This window comes from Vidua macroura, chromosome 1 (genome assembly GCF_024509145.1).
Source record: "Vidua macroura isolate BioBank_ID:100142 chromosome 1, ASM2450914v1, whole genome shotgun sequence".
In the NCBI taxonomy this organism is placed as follows: domain Eukaryota; kingdom Metazoa; phylum Chordata; class Aves; order Passeriformes; family Viduidae; genus Vidua; species Vidua macroura.
The window spans coordinates 48,673,089-48,695,007 of record NC_071571.1 but is presented as its reverse complement, the minus strand read 5'-3'; the positions used below and the strand labels follow the sequence as shown (position 1 = coordinate 48,695,007).

Below are 21,919 nucleotides of genomic sequence, written 5' to 3'. Positions count from 1 at the left end.
TTTTGAAGTAGAATGTTGAAATCCTGGCATTCTTTCAAAAAAATGTTTCTTGCTTCCTAGACAGATCTTAGAGGATTTTTGCATTAATACCAATAAGATGGCAAACGGGACATTAGCATGCAGGTTTATTATTATTATTATTATGCAGACAAGGTGCATTTGTGGCTAAAAATATTAATTAGGAAAGTAATGAATTAAGAATCATTAGGTGCTTGTGAATAGTAAAGACAAGAGTTGACATGTTGTTATGTGACTCACAAATACTTTTTCATCTGGAGTGACCTGTATAGAACTGTAGGTCACTTTATTTTAGAGAGGATTCTATGGTTTTAGACGGTATTTCAGAAAAGAATGATGACAATGAATAAAAGCTAGCTCTCATATGAAGTGAAAAGTAATTACCTTAGAAATAAGAAGACTCAGAGTTGACATGAAAGTACAAAAAGCACTGAGTGGGGGCAAACAGTCGAGCCTTTATTGCAATGATGCTGGAATTCAAATGGGGATGTTTAACACTAGAAAATGAATACTCCTCACCATAGCATCAAAATTCTATGGGGTATCATTAGCAAAATTCATACACTTGAATCTTGGTCATAGGTATGGATAAAGAAAAATATCTCAAGTTTAGTGCTAGGAAAGTGCTTATAAAGAGTGATTTCAGTATTTATTTAGTGCACTTTGGGACCAGAAGTGTGCTTCTGGTAGAATCAGATCCACTCAACTGACTTCTACACATGTGTATGTGTGCAGATTTCTCAAATGGCCCCACCTTTACAGGAAATTTAAGTGCAGTAAAATGAAAAAAAAATTCCATCGTCTCAACCTTCACAGAGTAAGCCTCAAGAGACCCCCTATTTTTGTAGGCTTTTATCTAGTGGGAGAAGAAACTTCTCAGGGAACGCATCACTGAGCTTTATCCTGGAGGGAAGCAGTTAATTCACTCCAGGATAAAGCCATCCTTGTTTCCAGCTCAGCAGAAAAGGGCTTCATGGTTTTAGTGATGGAAGTGGAGTATGATTCCTTCTATTTCCCAGTTTCTTTGGACAGATAAATAGAAAAAAAAGGAGACAAAAGTTCATGGCAGGGCCCTTGCAAAAATGAACAGATAGAGGAAAGCTTTCTTATGGCAACAGATATCAAACAGTAACAACAAATACTTTCAGGAAGACCTGAGACACATGAGGAAAATAACCTGTATTTCTTCTTTACAAAAAATGTATAGTATTATATCCCATTAATATTGTGACCCTTGTAGAACATTAGAAAGAAGAATGTGAGACACATATTTCTTTTTTTTTTTCTGCAGAATTACATAGAAAATGCTAGGATTTGCATAGATGTTGCAGCAACAAAAAGTATTATTTTTTAATCTTTTTTAATCTTTGTTACATTGATTGCATGGAGTGCTTATAGGGTATACACAAAATTCCAACACATTGTTCTTTTTTTTTCTCAAATTGTTTTTTTTTTTCTCAGCAAATCTTGGATTGACAACAGTAACTTGTCATTCACCTGAAAGTCCTTTCTAATTTCATGATTGATTTTTTTGGTCTTTCATTAAATTATATTATTGATTTAAAAATGTTTTAAAATATACTCTCATTTGGACTTCCTTAATTTTTCCAACAGCCATTCTTGTCTCACCAGCCAGCTGGGGCTATTTTTTATTGGAAATTAATTCTCTCAACACCTGTCCCATAGTTAGTAAGCAAAACAAAAGAGAATCTAATTCACCTGAGCGAATAATCCTTGAAGAACGCCTACTACTGACTACCAAATAATATAATAGTACTTCAAAAAAAGAAACTACATTAATTTCTTCATTGCTGGACTCCTGTTTGCAGGATATCACTGGGACAGCTGGGATTCAAAGTTTCTGACTCCATCAAAAACTGGGGTTTGTGTGCAAAACAGACAGTTCCTCTATAGAAAAAATAATATCACCCCCTATTCTAGCTGATGGGTACTGGTGTGAAAAGAAACAAATATTTTCTTTTCTCCCAGCCCACCTCCATGGACATAGTGTTTTACTGTTGGAACCGAGCAATTGTTTTGGCCTGTGATCATTGCTTCTCTCTCTTTTATTTTCCCTTCTGGCTCTGAGAGAGGGTGGCAGAAACATCTGTTAGAGTTAAGATACACTGCAGTGACCCAGCTGATCTGGGAGCCCTGTAGCACTTTGGCTGTGCAGGAGCAAGGAGATGGGGTTTTCTGTCTACATGATCTATAACACTGTGCAGCTAATTCAAGAAGAGTGAAATATTTTTGGAGGTTACCAAATGACTCAGAATAAAGAAGCAATTGTATAATGCAGATGCAAAACTGAACATTCAGATTATCTGTCTGTTAAAAAAACTGAAAGAAAGCAACCTAATTTCAGTTCAGATGCAGCGAGTAGGTTTCTTTAACAGCACCCTAAGTTAATTTAAAGAATGTTCCTGAATAGACAGCCTTTTCTATTATGAGCCACAGATGCTTTAAAAATGAAAAAAAAAAAAAAAAACCAACAAAAACTTTTACCCCCTTCTGATGACAAATACAAATTCTAGTGCAAGAGATTTAAGCCAGTGTTTAATGTTGACTTCATTGCACCTAGAGTTTTAAATCCCATTATAAAATGACTATCTTATTAAATGAGGGGTTTAATAGTTTGCTTTTATAGTTGATGGTCAAAACAAGATCAGTAGTGTTTTCACAAAATAGGAAAAATGATAAAAATTATGATGACTGAGTATGCAGTAAGTGTCAGCTTTGTCAGGATCATGGGCTTGGGATATAAATTTTAATATAATACTTCTCAAACCTTATTGATCATCTCTACTTCAGATTCACAGATTCCCCTTATAATGCTTCAGGAACATTGTAAATGCCACTACAAATTCAACACCTGGAAAGTTTTGCACTTGATTAAAAAAAAAAAATACTGCAATATTTACCCTTAAAAACTGAGACAACCACATAGCCTTAATATTTCAACAGTTTTCTAAGGCAATGTGTTAAGTACACTGCATGAGGTTAAGACAGTACATAACAGGAAATAAGCAATTTTAAAACTTAGCCACCATTGTATAACCCTCATTATTATAAAGGTGAGTTGTAAAAATTAAGCTCAGGTGAAATCAGTGGCATGAATTCAGCAGAGCATTGATTTCATCCCTGCTTCCAGAATTCTACTTTCTCAACCACATCCTGGGCTTAGAGGAAATATTAGTAGGGAAGTGACTCTTATTGTACTGTAAGATAGGGTAACCTGATGTGAACATGCTGAAGTGGAACCAGAGGATGGAGTCAGCAGTGGTTTATCTTTGTATATTGAGCTCTGAGGGGAAAAAAGCTACATACACAGAATGAATAAGAAACATGGGGAGACTGATGAAGGACATATACCCTTTTTGGGCTGACATGAGGGCTGTCAGCAAATTAGCACTGGTTGAGTAGAGAGGTGGAGTTTTTCCTGCTGTGTTGGATTTTTCAGGTTAATATGGTGGAACTCCTTCCTGTTTCTGTGCTGGAGGCTGGGTGTTAGAGGAAGCTAAACTTGCAGGGCTGTGGGGATGGGACAGAGTTGTGACAGCCACTAGAGCCAATCTCCGTGTGTGCTTATCCAACTTGTGACACCTACACGCAGAGAAAACTCTGCTTGTGAAGGGGAAACAAATTCACTTCCACTGTGTTTTTTTCTACTTGGCTCTCCAACTCTAATGAATGAAAATTCATCTAGAGAAATACTAATTGGATTTGACACCAGAAACACGCAAGCGATGGAAACAGGTTTCTCATCTAAGCAATCTGATGATCTAACAGGATGTCTCAATGAGAATAGCTAGTTTAAGGTCTTGTGATGTTATTCATTAGTTTTCTAATGCCAATCTTTACAGTACACTTCCCAATTTGATGTTGTATCTCCTTCTCTAGCTACAGGCTCTGTTCTTTTATACCCAAGATAATTCTTCTTGCTAATTCACTGACAATCACCAGCAAAGAATTATCAGTCCCCTGCACTTCACCATTCTCACAGTATCACGAGGATGTTTGTTTCACATCATTTTACCATCAGTGGCAAGGTGACCAGATGAGTTGATCAAGAAGGTGTCAGTAAGTATTTATGGATGGATATCTGGGAAATTTGTCAATGCTGAAATTTGTTTTGTGTAAGAGAGATGGTGGAATACTATTGTGTTTTTAGGAATGGTCAAACTGTGGAAGTGTAATAGTTGATTCCTCAGAGGAAGTCTCATCCTCCTGTGATTAGCTAATTCTTTGTTCATGTCAGTGCAGGAATTTAGAAAAGGCAAATGGGTGAGAATGTTTGTAGTTCCATGAGCATGGCAAGAAGAGAAAAATAGAACATATGTCTTTAAATAATACAGGACTGGCATCATTAGGCTTGCAGCAAAGCATCCTCTATATCTTGTCAGACTTTAAAATCATCTACAATTCTCCTTGTACATCCTACATTCTTACTCCTTTTTGTGGTAATTCTTATCAGTGTAAAAAATTCTTCTTGTTGAAAGTAAGTGTGTTGTTTTCACGTCAATCTAAAATAAAACTAATTTGCTATTATAGAATTACTGTATTTAACTGAAAGGACAAATATTAGCTTAATTTTCAGGGATACGGGATTTGCAGAGAGAAAATGTGCTGTTCCATTCCTTAGCTCATCACAAAATTATAATGTGGAGGAAAAAGTATTTTGTATGCATAAATAAAAATCAACAGACACAGTGCATCCAACTATTTGTCTAGGAAGTTTCACACATTTCTTCTTTTATAATGAATCATAACATGAATGTAAATATCAGTTGCAATCTTCCAAAAAGTAGAAAGTTTCAGCTACTATTTTTGGTCACTCACTGTGCAAATAAACACTTTGAATATCATAGGAAAAGCTGTTCATAAATGGAGCATTTCTCAGTTTAGAAATACTTTGTCCTATACTGTTTTATTTAGGCTATACCTATAAATAGAAATTGGCTGCTAAGAAATGAGTTTCCTATGCTAAATCATTCTGTTTTATTTTGCTACACAGCTAATCCTGGCAAGGCTAAAAAATAGTTAATAGGCAGTCTGTAAGATCTTATAAGATGACATTTGGAAATCCTGCAGTCATATTAGTCATTAGCCATGGCAATATTCTGCCATAAGGCAATGAGTCAGACGATTGATTAGAGAACCTCATCATGATATACCCTCTGGCATGAATATGGAGAGAGGGAAAGGAAAATGAGAGAGTGCATGGGACACAGAACAGTAACACGGAGAAATGGAAGGGCAAAGAAAGTCTGAAACAGTTTATTTTTTAGATGCGAAGGGTAATAGAGAAGAGGGAAACAGCATAAATCATGCATCTTGGGGACCCAAAAGGTGTGCTGCCGTCATATGTTGTGAGTGAAGTCCTGTATCGCTGGAAAATCTAATTTTCCTTACACTCCTGGCACGACATCTTGCCCTAGACATGAGGCAGCTGTTGGCTACCTCTCTTACAGGTGTTCACTGAAAGTCTCAGAGAAGACTGGTGTTGAAACACTCTCTGCTTTCAATTCTGCACGTTTTCTCAAATGGATGTGTAGATACATATGGTTTTACCAGCTATCAACATGTGTGCTAAGGAGCATCAGCAAAATAACCAGTGCACAGAAGCTGACAAAAGGCCTACAGGGAACACTGGACAAATGCTCACTATTGAAAAAATTACTAGGCACTGCAATTAAAAGAAAAGATCTCTGCTATTTAGGAGTTTGTGATGCTTTTACTGGTGGCCCTACTATGACTCCCCTGCTGCTGTTTTGGAAATTAGCACATCACTTTTGGCTGTGCTACTCAGGTATGTAAGGCTGATTACCTGCCATATCCTTGTAGTCAAGCTTAAAAGCTGCCAGGTCCTAGTAGGAGGTATGCACTACACAGGAAATACAGTTTACTGTACAAACTATTGTACTAACAATAAGAATGAGAGATGCACCTAAATGCAGCTAAGATTTTACTGCAGTGCTTTTTTTTTTTTTTTTAATTCATGTCCCTAATGTGTGCTGTTCTCCATAGCAGGGCATGATTTTCAGTATTTCCAAATGACTGGGTCTGTCTTGGTTTTCTCCTGTATCAAATTCATCTAAATCGTCAAGTGATGTGCAATTCTATCAAAAATTGGTGAGAGTTGTAATTTTCCTGCTGCAGATTTAGTACAATTTGTTCAATATACTCATATGATGAACAGTCAGAGGTGCTTATGCCTTCAATGCAGGGGAGATGATAGTAACATGTTCTCCATAAAGGCACTGTCTTTTATGACATTCACTGGCTTTCCTGGCTTGCTGGGTTAATCTCTTTTCTGAGGCATTTCAGGAAGGAGCTTTCTAGTTTTGTTCATGTTTACAGAAAAGATATTACATTTATAATACAGGGAAATGGTGATTTGTTTTTTTTTTTTGGCTTATTTTCTAAATATTCTGATCTGTATGAAAATACCCTCCCTGCAATAAACACTTACTATAACTACTTTATAAATCAAAATGAATAATTTATTGTTTGTGCTTTTAAAAACTGTCTTAATCAATACAAAACATTTCAAAAGAATACATACAGATGATATTATTGGCAAACAAGATTGCTGCCAAGATCAATGTAAAACTCCCATCATCTTCAATGAGACTGTTTTCAGACTGGGATGTAGGAGGTTACATTTTTGCAGACTGCCATGACAGAAGTTCATCATGACAGATAGTACTTTCCCCAGAATCACAATAGCCAGAAGAAAGATCAGAAGAAGCAGCTGTGAAGAACAAACAAAGGCACTAGGAAACAGGCTGAATTTCTCAAAATGATCAATTCAATAAAAGGTAGAATCAGGATCAGAGCCCTGATATTTGAAGTCAAGACCTGGTTTCTGCCTAATGACATTGCTTCACATGCAGCTTTCTCAGGTGATGCACGGCTCATCTTTCGTGGGCTCATATAGAAAGAGATCTTATACAGCATGCAACAACAAAATCAATTGTAAGAACAAGCTTCAGCAGATTACTCCCCACCACAACTAATTAGCTTTCATAGCGGCATCTTGCCTTTCTCTCTGCCCTATGCCCACTCTTCTGAAGCACTCCACTCTCTGTCACTTGCTTCTGTAAGGCGTGAAGCTCTCCTGACTTAGACAGAAAAAGCAAATGGGGAGAAGGCTTCATGCCTCATGTGCTCATATAAGCAGTGGATCATAGGGACAGGTAAGAGAGTTACAGATTTGAAAAAAACATTTCTTTTTTGTCATGCCTGTCTCACTTTCAAATTATTTAATAAATCTTTTCTTCTTCATGAAAAATCCTGAGGGCCTATATCTAATTCATCTTTGGGGAATACAGTGATATAAACACATTTAATTATCTTAAACAGCTAGAATTTCATGACACAAATATTACAAGAAAAATACTGCTGAAAGCTTCACAGCATAAGGATAATGCCATATGCCATTAAAATATATTTATCTTAATTGTTATATTAATCAGTAGATCCTGTGGGCTGTAAATTTATGACAAGTCTGGTCTGTATTAAGAATGGATCATAAGATTGTAACTGCAAATCCTTGTGCCACTTAATAGGTAAAATTAGGTGTCCCATTAGTCACAGTTGTGACTAATTTCACCTGTTCTGACATGATTATGAACATTATGCAGTTGTTTTAATATCTTTATATAAAGATTAGCCTAGCTGTTTTATTATATTTGTGTCTTACTCTATGATGTCTCATTTCTTTTGTCTAACTGCTATTACTAATAGTCAGTACATGAAGGAGTCTGAGGACTACACTCTTTTGGGTCCAATTATCCCTATATAACATTGGAAAACTATGAAGGTGTCTAACATAGAAACTATTTTACATGGAAACAGTCATCAAGATTAGCAGCTACTGAAGTTCATAAATCACTAAAATTTAAGGAAAATTATCTACAATATAAAAAACCAACAAATAAAACACAAGTTAAGGTCACAGTCCGATTTTTCAAGAATATATAGGACATCTCTTATGCCAATCAAAGACTTTTTGAGTGCATTCTGAAATTTTTTATGGGCATGTAAAGGTGGCTGAGGATCATAATCTGGGCCTTTGTGACAGCCTCACATTCTCTGCCCAAAATATCAGGAGGCTTTGAAAAGAAAAGACATATACTATAGATATCTTAGTCAAGGGCTCTTGACCCCAGAATCAGCAAAAGAAGATGAACTGTAATAGCCACAGAAAGAGAAAAACAGATTGCAGTAGGACTCTATCTATTTACACACAGAAGCTGTACAATATCTGAGAAAAAATAGTGAATCCCAGAATCACATATTGATTAAAGCTGGAATAGTTGTCTTTTCTTCTGATTGCTAAACAAAGTAACTTTATTAGAGTCAGAAAACTAATTTTATTCTGAGATCTACTCTCCTTCTGCATCTGTGTCTCTTTCTTCCACATCTGATACTTGTTAAATATCTGCCAGGAGCCTGCTTGCCCTCTAAAGCTCAGCTTCTGGCTATGGATTTAAAGAAGTAATAGGAGTGTTTTATACTTTTTTCTTCATAATATACTCCTAATAATTTTTTGTAACATACACAGCATGCAAAACAACATCAGAGAGAATGGAAGAACTGATTTTCAATTAATCTGAGTTTGTTTTTTGTTTTTAAACTGCAAAATGTTCTCTGGTGTTAGGGAGCTTCATAATTCAAATTGCTGATGAGTAGCAGTCATTAAATGAGAGCTTAAATGAAGATAGTAGGATGATTATGTAGCTTACTCTGTGGACCTTGGATTAGGCCCTGGGAAAATTTCAAGTTATTTGCTGTGTAGGACCATACAGACCAAAGTATAGTTACCATCCCTCAGAGTTTTCATAAGGCTGAAGTTACATTGTATGGTTGTATTGTACTGAACTTCCACGGAGTTATTTAAGGCAATATGCTTCCTGGGTTTTCCATGACACTGGAAATGAATTAGACATTTAAAGTATATGGTATTAAAAAGAAAACAAACCAAATTCAGAAAAGGCTTTTCTCACAACAAAGCAAATTTTCTTATCTGCAGCAGATCAGCAGTAGGAGTTAATATAAAGACAACACGTAGGTAAAGGGCTCTGACAAGTTAATCTTCATCATTCTAGGTGTCTCATACTTGCTTTAAATGAATATGTCATTCATAGCTGGATATCCATCAATTCATCCATAATAGGATGGGCTTTTGTCCTATTAGGAACTATATTCCTTGTATCTACTTGCATTGATACTGCCTCCTGACTTGGGAGAGGCACAAAAGGGAACTTCCTTGGTATGGCAGGAAATAAATTTTTCATATGTACAGGTTTCCCCCAAACTTAAGGTCAGGTTTACTAGCCAGCAAATGATTAAGAGTTGCCACACCTTTTAACTAACCCATTCTTTCTCCCATGACTGTCAGTAAATTTACCTTTGGCTGCCAGAATCCAATTTCTGTTGGCAGCATAGGCATTGAGACATGTACAGCTTGTGCAGACTACAGCCTGTATCAGTACTTAGTGAGCTCTGAATTTCATTGCTAGACTGTTCAGTGCCCCCCACAATGTCTTTCAAAGTCTTCTAGGCTCTGGTTTATTGTATTACCTTTGGCAGTCTGAAGTGCAGTAATTTATATTTGTCACAACTGCCCTTCAACTGGTGTGGTGCTGGTACAACCTTGGGCTTTTTTGTCTTGTCTTTTTTATATCAGTGAGGGAGACCAGTATTGTGAATAATTAAAACCCCATAAGTAGTTGATCTTGGTGATACAGCATACCACACTAAATGTCTTATGTAAAAACCATATATTTTTACTTCTACCCTCTCATTTGCTTGAACTATATTAAAAAATTCTGTCATGAAAAATTAAAGATGATAAGAATAGCCATTATTATCCTGTTTACTACATGCAGCTGATGTAGAGATATTTAGCTTTCTCCTGAGGAATGGTTTGATGTATATTTGTTTTCAATTAAATTTGCATATGCCATTTTAAAGAGAAAGATACTTTATTTATCTCTCTATTTGCTTTCACTAAGGAGGGAATAAAAGTTCCACATTTCCCCCTCCTTTCCTGCATCACTGCAGGAGAGCTCTGCATTGTGCATCGTAAAGAGATTGGGAAGCTGGGTAATTAATCATGGGCTTTTATGTAATAGAAAGTTTAAAATTCATTAGCTTTATATCGGAGCGAGTGTTATGAGGGAGAACATGTTGTGAATGAGAGGGAGAGCCTTATAATTAAGGAAGTGTGTAAATAATAATGAAAGTCATTAGTGCCATTCAGTTTCTAAGAATGTCATAATGTAATTGGAGCATTAAAGTGAAATTTGCAATGACAAACATTAACGATACAAAAGAGAGAAAATGTGGTTATCTTTAGTTTGACAGATAATGTCAGCTTTCTTGCAAGGCCCAGATGGTGCACAAGAAAATGTTATGAACAGTTTTGTTTTAATATTTTTATGATGTGATATTTGGGGATACAATATCACAAACACACAAGGAGGTTTACATTTGTGAACCAATAGTGCCTTTGAGTACTGAGTCCAATGCTGAAGCAATATATAGGGAAAGTCTTGTCACTGATGCAAGACTGTTGTTGCAATAAAGGTGAGTTGCACTGTAGCATGTTATTATGTGAAGTTTTCTGTTGGACTCTCTCTCTGGATATGCACTTTGAATCTTTCTCTCCTTTATATTAAAAAAAAAGGAAAAAAGGGGGAGGAGGAGGGAGAAAAGGAAGAAAATGATTTAACAATTATGCAGGAAATTATATGATGTTAAAATTGTACCATGTACTGCTCTTTCAATGAAGGGACTTTCTACAGTTATTGCACATTGCAAAGGCTATAATTTTAGGGCGTGAAAAAACGTAGATTCCAAACAAAGGAAAATTTAAATATATCTAGTGGATAAGGCAAGGCGAAACAAAAAGAAGGCAGCTGGAGAAAATTTGAGGGAAAGTATTATTTTAAGGGAAGTGACTTAGAAATAACTATGCTTAAGACTCCAAGACCTGGAAAGCCCAAGACCTCAAAAGTATCTGTCTTTGTGTTCTGTCCATGAAGTACAGTGTTGCGGGATTTCCTACTGCCCCCATCACTTTGTGTCAGAAGACCTAATTTTTATGTAAGCAGCCATTCATTCTTTACTGTCTCTTTTCTGCAGCCCAGCAGCCAACACAAAAGTTGATTCCAAACATTGTGAAAATTGCTAAATTAATGCTAATTAATCTTATATTTGGTTGACAGTTTTAAGAAAAGGAACACTGGTCCAAATGAGTGGAAGTGGAGAGGTGAGAGTGATTACTTCAGCAGGATTTTAACCCATGCTCCTTGAAAAACCTCTAAGACTTCCAAAGGCCACTTTTTTTCACTACTGACAGAACTTGAAAGGTTTTTTAGATGACATAGCAAGAATTATTTTCTGCATACTGTGGGGCTGGTGCTACTTTTGGGATCTTTGAGTAGGATGGTTCAAAGTAGAGTCACACTGACTGTACCAAATTGTGGTTACATATCTGCCTTTTCTGGTCTTTTCTACTGAGGATGAACAAAACCAGTGAGATGATACATAAACTGTGAAAAGAGGTTGCCTCCAGTAGTTTGTAAAGGGCTGTTTTTGGAAAGTGTGATTTAGCACTGGTTAGGCTTTTTTGTTCAGTTTGATTCATTTTGTTTAGGTTTTTATTCTGGTTTCTCCTGTTCTTTGGCACATCTGCGCATAGTTTTGCATGTAAAGCACATCATGGCCTTAAAAGGGGGCAAGTACTTAATTGCATTCTGAGGGGAATTGATCTGCCAGAAGATTCCCTTACTCTCCTGACTCTATTGTGGAAGGTACCCTCACCTCCTCTTGAGAAAGGTTCATGGCCAATGTTTGTTGTTTGCTGCTTCTCTCACTGGATGAGTAAATAGAGTGTGAGCCTCAGAGCATACACTGCAGTGAGGTAAGGCGGGCAGTAGGAAACCAGCATATCCAGGTTACACAGACACTGTGGCCAGGATTCTTTCTGGAGATTCTCATGGGAGAAGATAAATATTATTCTTAAAAATTTTAAACGAAAACTGAAAAATGGTATCTGGTTGAAGAGAACTTGTTAAAAATACCTGCAAGGTAGGTCCAGGCCTCATGTAAATTGGGAGCCTTCTGTTAAACTCTTACATTTAAAATATGCATTTCAGAGAAGACTAGACCTTCTAGAAGCAAAGGTTAAGAGGGCACCATGTTCAGGGGAATTTCAAATTGAGAAGTTGGCGTTAGTGAGTACTCAGAGTTGCATAGGCTGATTGGCACAGCAAATCTTCCTTTTTTCACCTCCAAATCATTTGCCAACTTCATTCTCTAGGTTTTCATATGGTAGCTGGGGTAATGGCCTTCTCTAAAATATACATGGTTTTGAGGGTTAAAGCAAGCCTACAACTCCACAAGCATGTTTTACTGTTAATCTTAATATTGCTCTGGCAGGATTTTTATAAGGTAAGTGGGGATTCCTGTCAAAATTGTTTTTTTCTTCTTTCCCCTCTCTATCATTACTGGATCCACTTGCTTTCCCATGAAGTTCCCTGGTCCCTTGGCTTCCCTTCTTCCAGGATACCTTAAGGGCAGATGTAGGTCTGTAATGTGTTAGCAGTGAGAAAGATACCATGCACCTGTGTTGAAAGCCTCTATTACCCACATCTTATTGTGGTAGCTAAAAATTGTCACCAAAGCTTCTCTGCTGGCCAGGTGCTCTGGGAGGTAACCTATGCTTTTATACTTTTCTTTAGACAAAGGGCAGCAATAAAGACTTTTCTTGGTAAGATCTCGATGGGAAGCTGCTTTGTGCCAGTAGAAGTTGTTTGTGACTTTTATGGCTCCTACACCAAGGGCTGCAACTACTCTCTCATAGATGCTGTGTTTGTCATATGTCTCCTTAGAGCCACTTGTATTTGTAAGCCAAGCAGTTTCTGGGCTCATAGGTGACCCTGAAACATTGGATTATTAAAGCTCATAAATCCTATTGAAAGTGTTTGGAATTTCCTCAGCCTGATTTCTTCCCTACAGTACTCTAATATGTGGAGGTAGTGCACATTCTCTACAATGAATCACAGATCTCAAGATAACCAGCTCACTGCATTCCCTGCCTGGGACTCTCCCTCCTCCTCTTTTCTCACCATTTTCTCTCTGGCCCATTCTAACACCACAGTTCACAACACTCTAGCTGACTCTCTACTTACTACTCTTTCTCTTACTCACCACTGCATGTTTTGTAACTTTGTCCTATCATGCATGCCACACATACATATTATAAAAAGCACTACTATGCTAAGTTTTTATATCAGAGATGTGTTTCTGTCCAGTGCAACTGAGAGCTGCTGATAAGCCCTTTCTGTGATCACTGGATTACTTTAGAACATCCTTTTTTGAGCTGCCAGCCACTCATCAGCCCATGAAACAGGCCACTGCCCCTCCTACACTGTGACCTGAAAGTTCGCTAGTCCTCCTGCCTGTAGACATAAATTGAAGAAAAGACTACAGCAGGAGAGACAATGTGCACAAATGCTAGATATAAAAGACAGAGTTCAAATTCCTGCTCATCTTCTTCTGAAAGTCAAAGCTGAGCAGTGCTGCAGAAGCTACAGTTTCCGGTCTTAGGGGGGATCAGGCAACTTTTTATTGTGTGGGGTGAGAAACTCCACACTGTAATCTCCTTTTCAAGATACACAGATATGGCACATCAAAAACGTCGGGATTTCCAAAAGAAACTAAGAGGGGATTTGAAATGTCAAATACAAAGAAATGATTCTTTGCTTTCAGTGGGGGAAGAGAAAAGCTGCCTCAGCCCCTCTAGCAACAGATAATATTTTTAAAGGGTTGTTCATTGATCTTTCTCCAAAGAAAGAATCTGAGATTTAGGTACCTGATCTTAATCCTAATGAAATCTATTGCAAAATTCTTACTGAGTTCATTGGGAAGAGCATAAAGCTTCATTTTTTTTGTCAGGTCTGAGATACCAGTATATGCTTTACACAAATTGCTTGGGTAATTTTCCTTTACTTGGAATGTTGTAGGTGAAAAACTATTTCAGCTCTTCCTGAGAAGTATTTAAAACTGGAGCAATTCGGGTATATTTACATATTGTAAAGTGCCATTTTAAACAGACGTGCTATATTTTTAAGTCCATCTGCAAATTATGCATGATTAATTTGTTTGTAACATGTAGGACATAAAAGTGGAAAGAAGTTTAAAAATAAATAAAACCCCATAAAACTGAACTCTTTCACATAAGATTATGATAAAATACATCAATTGTTATCTTACTGTTGTGCTTCAAATTGAATCAGTCCATAACTCCATAACACAACAGACTTTATATGTTAGAGGGCTTTTCTTAACTAAGAAGTGATTAGAAGCAGCAGAAATGTGCAAACAGATGTGCAAGATTTCATTAATTTATTTAGTAACACTATGTGCCTTCTCTCCAGATTCCTGTCTGTGATTACAGAACTGCAAGAAGCTCTGTATATTTTTCTGACATCTCATACTTCCAGTCTGATACTGGGTTTTGAGAGCCCAGTAAGGTTTTCTTGATTTCTAAGTGAAATTGAGATATCATAGCTAGAAAGTATGCTTGCAGTGAACAAGTAATATAATCTGTTGTCATGCTTTGGAAGTTCCTTGAGCTGAGGCATTTGGTGTTGTCTGTAGGAATTTTGTGTACATACAGTTCATGTGTTGGTTCTATTGCACAAGGGCACTCGGCAATACCAGAATCCTAGAAAGCCTGGATTAAAGCTGGTTAATTGGTTAGATGTTTTGCTCAAGAAAGCATTTGGTGAAATAGGTCTTGTATCTTTTTTTTTTCCCCCATTACCCTCAAAATTTGGTCATGTAACAGGCAGAAAAAGGTGTCAGAAGTTTGAAGAGTTGATCTAGTTCTGTTTCTGCTTAAAAACACAGCTTTTGCTGTGTTCATGAAAGTTCTGACTTTCATGAAGATTAAATGGACAATTATCCTTGTCCATGTTTACAGCTCAGGACAGGCAGCAGCAAGTCATTGCCATGGTTTGCCACCTCTTCGATATTATGATTGTACAATGATTGTGATTTTTCTTTCTACAAAATCGTGAAGAAAGGGATGTAGGCTGCGTATTCTGTCAGATTAGTATCTGACTGAGAAGGTCTGAGGTGACTTCTTAACAAAGGAAGGCAATTTCACTTATTGTCACATGCTGTGTTTGATGCTGCTCAACATTCTGAGTTGAAAAACTACATTACGTGACACTGGAGTGAAACTGGGTTTTTTTCCTGATTATTTCCACTGGTGTTGCTGTAGCTGGCATCTTTTAGCATTTGGTAACTTGCTCCAGGCACGTGCAGCCTCGTAGGAGAGGGTGGAATGAACTGCCAGACTACAGCTTGGATTAATTTTTATCTTCTTACAGATCTGATGTATAGTTTTGGCTCTTCCCACTCTGAAGACACTCTAGTATCTCAACGGTGGGAGATAAGCTGTGGACACGGGGCTATTTTACATGTGCACCGTGTCTAGTGACCGGACCAACGTTCTGAAACGTTCACTACTCTCATCCCCTTCCCTTCTGGAGGTGAGTTGCAAGGCATTTAGTGAAGGCATGAGTGAGTACTGCTTTTGTGTCCTGGCTCAGAGTACATTTTCTCCCTTCTCTGGGTACCCTGCTTGGGAGTAATGGAATGATGGGCAGCAGCCAGGTGAGGCCCTCTCCATTTCACTGTAAGTTCAGAATAATTTTGATAACCATCTTGGAAAATTAACCATCTTGGTCCATTGTTGAGATGGCTGCAACATCAAATGACAAAAAGCAAAGAATTGGCCCTTGCCCCATCTCCAGATGTAGTACACAAGTGCCATTTATAGCCTCTCTGCTGGTCTTTTTGCTTTCAACTGGAACCTGTAGCACTGTGTTAAAGGGAATATGTTAAAGAATGAAATTAAAAGTAGATGGAGCCGCACATGACCATCCTAGGAGGAAACCACATCAGGAGGTGCATTAGCAGAAAAGGTTTTGGTGCGCCTGGCTGAATGCCTCTGATCACTTGAAGTGTGCACCAAGAGCTGGCTAATGCACACCCTGTTGTGGCTCATCACTCACTGTATTCTTCCAGTCTGATTCCATTCAGCAGTCCCCAGTAAAAGCAGGTGTTTGCTTCTGAGGGGAAAGAGGTGTTCCAGGGGTGCAAGGATAATACCTGCTAGAGCAAACATTTCCCTGCAACACTCCCCCAGCCTTCTGTATATTTGTCCATATTTACTGGTACGCAAGTTTTGCTACATTCATTAACCATGGCAAATTGTTTTCTCTAACTAGGGCTTTCTGAAAGCACATCATGAAAGAAGTGCATTTTAAACTGTGTATTTTAAATAAGAATTGTCTGTCTGTGGGAGTTGGGTTATTTGTATCACTGTAGACAGAAATTATCTCTGTATTTCATAGGACCTTGCTGTTTTGTACTTATTGACTGTTTATTTTTCATCCATAGGATTACTAATTGCAGCTAGTACCAGACGCTTATGTTTCCTTTCAGGTTATTGTAGTAGAGGGCATTGTACCAGATGCATGGTTATTCACAGACATGCATTTCCAGCAGCTGAATTGCTGGATCTGCTCTAAATGATCTATGGCAACTACATTTGGCGTTGTACAGATATAATTTTACTGCATATTAATAGCCACCTAGCAAAGAGGTAAATGCCCTTTTCTCGGCTGGGTGCAGAATTAATGCCTGGATGTATTCAGTTGGGTAAAACGAGGCCGGGGTTTTAAATGCATAGCAGCAGTTTCATGTATCGGAAACGCGTGTGCTGGTGAATTGCCTGTTTCTCTCTGCCTTGATGGTGTGCAGCAAGGCTCCCAGGGAAACATCATCAAGCCAGATCCTAGAGACATGCTGGGCAGGGGAGGGGGAAGGGGATCATGTGCCCCATTTTTAGTGGCTCATCTGCTACCACCCAAAATCTGCTGCAGTCGGTTTTTTTTGTAATTTTTTTTTTTACCCCTTTCAGCAGCTCGGCTGATCAGCCTGAAGGCTGTCAGGTTTCACCAGCAAAAATAATTAAAACCACCCTCCCTAGACCTTTCACTTAAAGATGTCCTCTGGAGTCAAGGCCCATTTCCTTCCCTCTTTATTTTTCTTGGGGGTCGTATGTCGGGGGCGACAGGGAGTGGGTGGGAGCAAATAACAAGGAATCGGAGGGGATTAACGAGCTTTCTCCTTATTAGCCCCGCTCGGGTGCTTTGTATCTCTGCTCTTGGCTGAGGATGGGCTGACGGGGAGGGCTTGAGGGAGGGAGGGAAACAATGTGACTGGAGGGGTCGGCGTGCGGGAAGCCACAGGCGCACGGGCGGACAGACAGACAGAGCCACCCCACACACAGACAGACACCGGCCCGGGCGGGCATCTCCGGGCCGTGCGCGGGGCTGGGTGGGGTGAGGGCGGGCAGCGCCATGGCGCCGGGGCCAGCGGGTCCTGTGCGGCAGCCGGGGCAGCGGCGCTGAGCGCAGCGAGCGCGGAGCCGGCGAGCGGCGGAGCCGGAGCGCGGCGCTGCCTGCGGTCCGGGGCGCACCACGCTGCGTGGGCGGGGAGAGAGAGAAAGGCAGAGGGAGAGAGTCGCAGACAGACAGTACAGCCCGGGAGCGCGGCAGATAAAGGACGGAGGACAGGGAGAGAGGAGCGAGCCAGAAGGGGATCCAGGCAGGCGCCGAGAGCGGACAGGCAGAGGCGGGCGGACCGGCGGACCGGGCCAGGACAGGAGGCGGTCGGCGGGTCGGGCGGTGCCGCCGCGGCCACCGCGCCCGGCCAGCAGCGCGGCGCGGCGGCGGATCTCCTCCCGCGGCGGAGGCGGAGGAAGAGACCATGTCTTTCAGGAAGACAGTCACTGTACTGTAACAGCAGCGTATCCGCAGCAAAATAAACAAACCGGCCAACCAAAAATACCAAACAAACAAAAATAGCCCGAGCCGCCAAGACGCTGGGGGCAGATCCCGTTTGCAGGCAAGGTAAAAAAAAAAAAAAAAAAAAAACAAAAAACGAAAACAACCAAAACCAAAACCCAAGGAAGCCAAAGCAGAATCTGTCGACATTTGTGTGGCGTGATGTTCTTTGTTGTCGCGATTTTTTTTGTCTATTTTTTTTTCTTCCAGCATGTGTTTTCTGTCATTTCGTTGGAGTCATTCGTCCCATCCCCCCTCCACCCCCCCCCCCCCCCCACCCCCCGCCACCCCTCCCCGTGATCTTTTAATTTTTGAGGTCAGGGTGGCTGGAGCATGTGGAGTGGAGAGAGGGAGAAACAGGAGCTGTGTATGGAACCGGGGCTTGCCTTTATTGCGTGCGATGGGCAATTATTAATAGCGGCTGCAGGATTCCGGCTCTAAGATGTGGTATTTACTAGAGGGGGAGGGAAAAGAAAAGGAAAAAAAAGGTGTCGCTCGTAGTGCGGCGGGGCAGGATGCTATCGGTGCTGGAGCCGGCGCCTCGCACGGGACTGCGGAGCGGCAGCGTAGCGGTGGTGACAGCCAGGTAGGGCGGGAAGGGCTCATCGCGGTCGCGGGGCCGCCTGCCCCGTGGAGGGCGGCGGCTTCCCAAAGTTTCGGCCGCCCGGCGGTCATCGCCAGAGGCGCTGCCGGCGGGAGCAGAGGCGGTCGGGGTCGGGCGCGGAGGTGAGGTGGCCGGTGGTCGGGAGCCGGGCTGGGGCAAGGGAGACGAGGGTCTGGGAGGGGGGGTCTGCGGGGGGAGATCGCCCTCCTCCTAGCCGTCATTTTAGCTAAAATGGATCAAACTCTCAGGAAAATCGCAACTTTTACTCGCTGATTTGTGAACAGCATCGCGGGATCCGCTTTCAAAGCCGTGTTTGCTGGAGGGCAAGCCTGGGCTGCTTGGAGTGGCATTGTTCTTAAGGGTGGCGATGTGAGGGCAACAGATTTACTTCCTTAACATCTCTTTTTGCATGCAGTGAAGGAGCATCACAGTTCAGGTGTTACAGCCGTATTGTTAGGTGTCCCGTTTTCACAAAAAGCAGTTCATGTTACTCCGCTTGGTGTATTCTGCCTACTTGTCTGTGCGTCTCAAACGATATCGCTTGTAAATCTAACCCCAACGTTCATCTAGCGCAGCCATTGCGCAGCCTTGTTTAATTGCTCTTATTTATTTTGCCTTCATTTACCGCGTCAGCCAGCGGGGGGAACATGCTCCGATTCCGGGTGCATTTTTACGTGCTAGGTGTGTCTCTGCGCTTCCAGGTGTGTGCGGTTTTGCTTAAAACTCATCCCGCCGCCGTGTGACATCGCTCTAAATGTGCCGGGAGGGGAAACAAAAGCATTAGAGAGCGACACGAGTGTCTGTGCATCACCTGTTTGACTTCTCTGCCATTGCAATGCTGAGCCACATGCATGCCCGGTGCGCGTTCTTCTAAATGGCATATGCACATTTTAGGCAAGTACAAAGCAATTGAAGCTGAGGGTGATGGGGAGGGGGTAAAAAAGAAAACCAACCAAACCAAAACCGTACTGTAAACTGATCTGCAACTTTATGAATCGCATAATTTAACTACACGCTGATTTTGTTTTAGCAGTCTTCATCACGGATCGAGGCAAGTTTGTGTGCACAATTGGGCTTGCAAATTGCTAATCTCGCACTGACTTTGCCTCTCAGTTCCCAGCTGGGCATGGTTACCTTGAGAGCTGTGGTATCAGCACTGTCAGAGCATGCTCCGGTGGGGAGATCGGGTGTGTTCTATTTTTAATACTATTTAATGAAGATGCTTCTCACTCTGCAATATACGAAGCATAATGGAAGAGCAGAGCGATGATTGGTTATGGATACTGGAAAAGGAAAAATGCAAAGGTAAAAATGGAAATCCCTCAAATATTTCTATTACATTAATGAAAGAAAATGCAGCTGTGCAGGAAGGTGATTGATTAGCTCATTTTAAGCTGAAGAGTTTTGTGGTGTCTAGGAAGCTTCTTTTTTAAAGTTCTTTTAAAAAGTTGCATGGAGCAAACTAGATAATTTTGTGCTATTGGTAAGTCTTACTGTATGTGGGCATGCTTAAGTTGAAGAATATGCCATTTTAAATTTTTTTAAAATAGTGAAGTATCTTGCAGAGGAGTAGCGCTAAGGAACATTTTAAATATTTAATTTTTTTTCTTGTGGTAACCAATTTTAACGATTAGCTCTATTTACATGCTTATTGGTAGACTCTTGAAGCGGGAGTTTTGAGTTTTTATTCCTTGCACTTAAATTCAGTTGATATTAAAAATCATTGTTGCATGCAATGCTCACAGAATGCAACTGGCTGTAAATCTCTTGTGTAAAGGAAAATACCCATAGATAATTACAGTGTATGCCACTTGGCGAGATACATGGAGATACTTTTGAAAACTGCCATGTTATATTCAGTGTACTTGTAGTCAGAAATGTGTTTATTAGCTATTTGAAAGAATCCACACACTTAGAATCATGTAGAGAAACTTGCCTCAATTAAAGATGTCTTCTGTAAAACAACTGTATTTTCTCTCTGTTGTCTGCAGTTTTACAGGATGGTGGTCTAAGAAACAGCTGAGTACCCCTCCTGCAAAATCCTTTTTGAAGCAATTATTTCTTTCTGCTATGTGGTAGTCATTTTGACTGCCCCTGGGCTAAGTGTGCAAGTGAGGATTGCTCAGACGAGTGTTGCACCACATCGTACCCATGAAGGAAAAATTACATAATGGTGACAGAGGAAATGCAAAGAGATTTTAATACAGGTGTAATTATAGTTCTCAGAGAGGGAGAAAACAGTGCAAAAGTAACTTTGAAGCTTCATTCTGTTGGAGTAAAATTGTGGGCCAAATAATGTTTTCCTGATGGTACTACTTTTCCTGTGGGCTTTACTGGGGTTATTTGCATGATTATAGTAACTAGAGTTGGCCTGAGAAATCACTGTTATTAAACAGAATTTTCAGGGAGTACATAAAAGAAACCTAAGAACTTTTTAAATCTGCTGCGCTCTTGACTTCCTCACAGGTTATGATTTTGAATAACTAACTTCAAACTTGGAATAAATAGGGGGGAGGAAAAGTGTACTAATTCTAGGATGGTTTACTTACAGTCTGTCTTGCGTCCTCTAGGCATTGGTCTTGCTGCAGTCAGTGGGAGCTTTAAAATTGGCTCCATGGTTTAATCAGTGCTAAAGACAGACTCCAGGACAAATTTTCAGCATCTGTAAATTAATGTAGTTTCATTGGTCTTACGAACAGTGTAGACTTACAGTAGCTGATGATAACACCTCTCTGCTTACAAGATCTGTAACTTGCATTGAACAGTATTACCAATTTTGTTGGCATTAATTTCAGAGTAGGAAAATTATTTTGGCAGACTGGAAAATCCTTGTTTATAGGGACTGCTCACAAATGAGGGGCTTGATTCAGTGACTGCTCCGAGCTTAATTTCCTTGATAAGTTTTAAAGCTAGATGTGTGTAAGCTACATGATTATTTAAAGGAAATGCTATTCACGTTAAGTAATCTCTTTTCAAAAATATCGTTACAGATTGGCCAGTTGAGAAGTAATGTAACTACCGTGCAATAAACTTGCAAAATCCATTTGTCCCCTGCTTATTCATTTATTAGATTTGAAGTTCTGTATTAATGTTCTTAGCGGGTAGTAAGTCAAGCAAATGGGTCCCCTTTTCTTCTAGAAGATTGAAACATTCATCAAACAAGTAATACATGGCAAAGACTGTACATTCCAGCGGAGAGCACTCAGTTCTGAAGATTTAAAATATTCTGTATGAATATCTGTGGGGTAACGTGCATTTCTAGGATACATTCTATTTTGATGACAAACTGCAATCCAGGTAAGTTAGACTTTCCCTAATTAAAGTTGGGTAAATTGAATTGCAGATAAATTAATGCACA

At 39.9% G+C, this 21,919-nt stretch overlaps 1 protein-coding gene across 28 annotated transcripts in view; it reads left to right on the top strand.

The window, feature by feature from the left end:
• The first annotated feature begins 17,650 nt into the window (after positions 1-17,650).
• Positions 17,651-21,919, top strand: part of ARPP21 (cAMP regulated phosphoprotein 21) — a 138,870-nt gene continuing 134,601 nt past the window's right edge. For 6 of the 28 annotated variants that reach the window (XM_053975322.1, XM_053975303.1, XM_053975359.1 and 3 more), the window contains exon 1: positions 17,666-18,023. The gene's annotated coding sequence lies outside the window, so the exon portion shown is untranslated. Of the gene's footprint in view, positions 18,024-18,292; positions 18,544-18,662; positions 18,684-19,659; positions 19,867-21,919 lie in introns of those variants that run through there. The other 22 variants (XR_008436711.1, XR_008436713.1, XR_008436716.1 and 19 more) reach the window with 10 other exon arrangements.